The sequence below is a fragment of the Elephas maximus genome, chromosome 7 (assembly GCF_024166365.1).
Source record: "Elephas maximus indicus isolate mEleMax1 chromosome 7, mEleMax1 primary haplotype, whole genome shotgun sequence".
NCBI classification, from domain to species: domain Eukaryota; kingdom Metazoa; phylum Chordata; class Mammalia; order Proboscidea; family Elephantidae; genus Elephas; species Elephas maximus.
The window spans coordinates 129,686,822-129,692,821 of record NC_064825.1 but is presented as its reverse complement, the minus strand read 5'-3'; positions in this window follow the sequence as shown (position 1 = coordinate 129,692,821).

The window sequence follows — 6,000 nt, the reverse complement described above, 5'->3', positions numbered from 1 at the left end:
TTTTATTGAGCTTTAAGTGAACGTTTACAAATCAAGTCAGTCTGTCACATATAAGCTTATATACACCTTACTCCATACTCCCACTTATTCTCCCCCTAATGAGTCAGCCCGCTTCCTCCTTCCAGTCTCTCCTTTCATGACAATTTTGCCAGTTTCTAACCCTCTCTACCCTCCTACCTCCCCTCCAGACAGGAGATGCCAGCACAGTCTCAAGTGTCCACCTGATACAAGTAGCTCACTCTTTGTCAGCATCTCTCTCCAACCCATTGTCCAGTCCCTTCCATGGCTGATGAGTTGTCTTTGGGAATGGTTCCTGTCCTGGGCAGACAGAAGGTTTGGGGACCATGACTGCTGGGATTCCTCTAGTCTCAGTCAGACCATTAAGTCCGGTCTTTTTATGAGAATTTGGGGTCTGCATCCCACTGAACTCCTGCTCCCTCAGGGGTTCTCTGTTGTGCTCCCTGTCAGGGCAGTCATCGGTTGTGGTCGGGCACCATCTAGTTCTTCTGGTCTCAGGATGATGTAAGTCTCTGGTTCATGTGGCCCTTTCTGTCTCTTGGGCTCATAGTTATCGTGTGACCTTGGTGTTCTTCATTCTCCTTTGATCCAGGTGGGTTGAGACCAATTGATGCATCTTATATGGCCGCTTGTTAGCATTTAAGACCCCAGACGCCACATTTCAAAGTGGGATGCAGCATGTTTTCATAATAGAATTATTTTGCCAATTGACTTAGAAGTCCCCTGAAGCCATAGTCCCCAAACCCCCGCCCTTGCTCCGCTGACCTTTGAAGCATTCAGTTTATCCCGGAAACTTCTTTGCTTTTGGTCCGGTCTAGTTGAGCTGACCTTCCGCCAGTTGAGCTGACCTTCCGTGCTCACAGGCTTTTAAGACGCCAAAAGCTACTCACCAAAGTAGGATATGGAACATTTTCTTTACAAACTATGTTATGCCAGTTGAGCTAAATGTTCCCCGAGACCATGGTTCCCACAGAAAGGGCATACTTTTGAAACATAAGTGTTCATAAGAATTACCCCCGAATTCCAAGCTCCTTACCCAGACTTACCAAAGTAGAAGCCAGGAACATGTATTGTCAACAACCCCTGCCCCCTGCCCCCATCAACCCTGCGACTAGTCTGTTTAGTCGAGCAAACTTGCTTGGAGCACCAGTGCTCTGTTTCTCCTGGGACTTTCAGTGGCACGCCTCCATGTACCGTGGGTATCTGCTGAGGCCACGATCCACTCTTTTCGCCTCTCAGAGCCTTAGTTTCTTTGTAGAGATGTGTGCAGATACATGCAATCATGGAGACCCATATATTTGCCCGTTGAACTAGCTGTCAACGTTATTATTGTGATGTTAACAGACAAAATCAGCCATTGAAAGCCCTGTGCGGCATAGTTCTACTCTGATACACATGGGGTTGCTATGAGTCCGGGGTCAACTGCACGGCAACTGGTGATTTTGTGTGTGTGAGTATTAAGTGGTTACATTTGCCAATAACCCACTCTCCACACAACAGCAGAGGGACCTCCTGAAGCACTAACCGGAACACGTGTACGCGGCAGTGCGGGCCACGTGTATGCTGTGATATGCCAGCCACATGCACTTTCAGTCATGGACTTGGTGTCCAGCTGCTGGGAGTGCTGCCCTTGGCTGTCAGCCCCTGGGACTCCCCTGGCTGAGAGTCATGCCCTCCTCCCCAGGCAGCTGCATGTAATGACAATCTGAAGGGTGGTCCAGCGTCAGAGCTCCCTGCAGGGCCGTGGATTGTGCATTGAGACCGCAACACAGTTCAACTCTCCTCCTGCCTGGTCCTGCTTCCTCCCCTTCTCTTCCCCAAGTGTCTATCCCCAGAGCCCTCCCTAACAGACTCAGAGCTGGCCTCTGGGGAAGCCGCACTTAGAATAAAATCACAGCCTGCAAGCCGCCCCTGAGCTGGACCCGCTGTCCTGTCTGCACTCACCTCCTCCTCTCTCCCCGTCCCTCACTATCCTCCTGCCTCCGTGACCCTCCTTCCAACAACTAACAGCAATATTAGTTGTTACATAAGTTGTTGTGAAGAATAAAAGGGTGGATGCCTGTAAAGCCCTCAGAACAAGGCCTGGCATGCAGTACCCAAACAAAAACCAACCCCGTTGTAGAGAGGTGATTCTGACTCCTGGTGACCCGTGTGTTACAGAGCAGAACTGCTCAGAGGCCTTTCTAGGCCCTTATCTTTGCTAAAGCACATGCCAGAGGCCAGGCTTCGATGTTCTCATCTGTAATGGTAGAATGTCTCCCTCGCAGGGCTGTTGTGCCAATTACAGGAGGTAACACAGGTGCAGCTTAAAAAATATTCTTCCTCCTCACTCCATTCATTATAAGCATTCTCCCTTGCCTTACTCTGGAAACCCTGGTGGCGCAGGGGTTAAGTGCTGCAGCTGCCTAACCAAAAGGTCAGCATTTCGAATTCATCAGGTGCTTCTTGGAAGCTCTACGGGGCAGTTCTACCCTGTCCTATAGGGTCACTGTGAGTCAGAATTGACTCGATGGCAATGGGTTTTGCCTCACTCTGGCAAGTAGATGAGCCACCCTTTTCCCCAGGCACTTGTTGGGTGGCTCCAGTGCCCTGGAAACAGACTTAAGGGAAGATGGATGTTTCCCACAAAGGCCAAGGGCAATGTCAACATGGATCTCTGGAAATCCCCAAACCAAACCCGTTGCCATCGAGTTGATTCCGACTCATAGCAACCCTATAGGACAGAGTAGAACTGCCCCACAGGGTTTCCAAGGAGAGGCTGGTGGATTTGAACTGCTGACCTTTGGTTAGCAGCTGGGCTCTTAACCACTCTACCACCAGGGCTTCTCTGGAAACCCAGACCTAAGGAAATTTCCACTGCCTCTGCTAGGGCCTTAGGATCCCCACTTGTGACTGACTCTACTTCAGACCTTTCAGGAGGTGAAATGTGTGAGTGTGTGCTGGCCTCCCATGGACACACACAGGGGTCCTGGGTCAAGGATGACAGGCATTCTCTGAGATTCCTCTGCCAGGACCGGGTTTCGTCCTTTAGGAAGCGAAGCTCAGAGTTAAACAGCAGTCGGGTGACTTCATACCCACTCGAGGGCATGCTGAGAGAGTCATCATTCATCCATTCACCAAACATTTACCAAACAGGGTCTAAGTGTGTCAGAGGAGTCCCTGGGTGGTGCAACAGTTACTTAGCTGCTAACCAAAAGGTTGGAGGTTTGACTCCACCCAGAGGTGCCTCAGAAAAAATGCCTGGCAATCTACTTATGAAAAATCAGCCATTGAAAACCCTGTGTAGCACAGGTCTACTCCGACCCACGTGGGATCACCATGAGCTGGAGCTGACTTGAGGGCAGCTGATTACTGGTTTAACTGTGTCAGGCACTGTGCCGGGTGCTGAGGAAACAACAGGGAGCAAGACAAGATCCCTGCCCTTAAGGAGCCCCTGGTCTAACAGGAAATTGTAGTCCCATGTGAGAGAAAGTGCAGGGTGGGGCTACAGGCACAGAAGTGGTGGCACCGAGCCCAGACAGGGGTGGGTAAGAGTAGATCGGGGTGCCTTCCTGGAGGAAGTGAACTGAGAGTTGAAAGGTGTCTGGGAGTCAGCTGGGCTGAGGGAATAAAGCAAACGTGAAGACTCTGGGGGGGTGTGAGAGTTTGAAGGACCCTGGTGGTGCAGTACAGTGGCGTCACTAGGGTTGGTGCCACCCAGTGCGGTAACTCACGGTGTCACTCCCCCCGCAGGCCTTCTCCCTTACCGGGCTGTACAGAATCCTTAGAAATGTTTTCTGTACTAATGTCACTCATCAACTATAATTCCTGCATATCACTCCTTCTTTTCCTCAAAAGTTGATATAGTTTCGCCAATACTAATTACCACAATATTGTAGCTGAATTTGACAAAATCAGCGACTATAAAAACCCTGGCATCCATGAAAAAAACAGCTGTGCTTGTAGCACGTGATTCACTGTAATTAGGAAATAATAATCGTGCCACTGTAATTAGGTAATAACAGCTCTGACTGGAGCACATTAAAACCAAAAAACCAAATCCGTTGCGTCGATTCCAACTCCTAGCGACCCTACAGGACAGAGTAGAACTGCCCCACAGAGTTTCCAAGGAGCGCCTAGTGGATTCAAACTGCTGACCTTTTGGTTAGCAGCCGTAGCACTTCACCACTACGCCACCAGGGTTGCTGGAGCACATTAAAAGGTTTAAAAAGTAAATTAGCATAGAGTTTTAGCCTTGCAAGTATATTGATACACGTAAGCTGGGCTTACAAAAAACGTTTTTGTTGTAACTAACCACATGTATGTTTTTATAAAAAATAATAAATTTCTGCTGAAACACTGTACAAAAAATTTATACAGTCATTTTGGTGTCACCCCCTCTGACAGTATCACCTGGTTTAGTCCACACCCCCTGTATCCCCTACCGATGCCACTGGTGCTGTGGTTAAGTGCTCAGCTGCTAACCGAAAGGTTGGCAGTTCGAACCCACCAGTCGCTCTGTGGGAGAAAGACGTGGCAGTCTGCTTCTGTAAAGATTACAGTTCTGGACTGAAGAAAAAGAACAGAGCCGGAGGCCTCACACTACCTAATCTCAGAACCTACTATACAGCCATGGCAGTCAACTCCTACAACAACAGACACAGATCAATGGAACAGAATCGAGAACCCAGACAGAAATCCACCCACCTATGAGCCACTGATCTTTGACAAAGGGTCGAAGCCCATTAAGCGGGGAAAAACAGCCCTTTTAACAAACAGTGCTGGAAAAACTGAATCCCCATCTGTGAAAAATAAAACAGGACCCGCACCTCACACGAGACACGAAAACTAATTCAGAACGGATCAAAGACCTAAATATAATACTCAAAATGATAAAGATCATGAAGAAAAAGTAGGGATAAGACTAGGGGCCCTAATACATGGCATAAATACAGTACAAACCATTACAATGCACGAACACCTGAAGATAAACACTTGATAAACACTTATGCTCACCAAAAGACTTCACCGAAAGAGTAAAAAGAAAAGCTACAGGCTGGGAAAAAAATTTGGGCTGTGACATATGTGACAAGGATCTGTTCTCTAAAACCTATAAAACACTTTAACACCTCAACAACAAAAAGACAAATAATCTAATTAAAAAATGGGCCAAGGATATGAACAGACACTTCACCAAAGAAGACATTCAGGCATCTAACAGACACATGATGAAATGCTCACGATCATTAGCCATTAGAGAAATGTAAATCAAAACTACAATGAGATACCATCTCACCCCAACATTACTGGCACTAATAAAAAAAAGAAAATATCAAATGTTGGAGAGGTTGCGGGGAGATTGGAGCTCTCATGGACTCCTTGTGGGAATGTAAAATGGTACAACCACTATGGAAAAAGATATGGCGCCTCCTTAAAAAGCTAGAAATAAGAAGAATCCTGGCAGTCATGGTCCCCAAACCTTCTGTTGGCCCAGGACAGGAACCATTCCCGAAGACTACTCATCAGACACGGAAGGGACTGGACAATGGGTTGGAGAGAGATGCTGATGAAGAGTGAGCTACTTGTATCAGGTGGACACTTGAGGCTGTATTGGCATCTCCTGTCTGGAGAGGAGATGGGAAGGTAGAGAGGGTTAGAAACTGGCAAAACGGTCACGAAAGGAGAGACTGGAAGAAGGGAGCGGGCTGACTCATTAGGGGGAGAGTAAATGGGAGTATAGTAAGGCCTGTATAAGCTTATATGTGACAGACTGACTTGATTTGTAACTTTCACTTAAAGCACAATAAAAATTATTTAAAAAAAAAAGCTAGAAATAGAAATACCACATATGATCCAGCAATCCCACTCCTAGGAATATATCCTAGAGAAATAAGAGCCGTCACATGAATAGACATATGCACACGCATATTCACTGCAGCATTATTCACAAAAGCAAAAAGATAGAAACAACCTAAGTTCCCATCAACAGATGAACGGATAAAC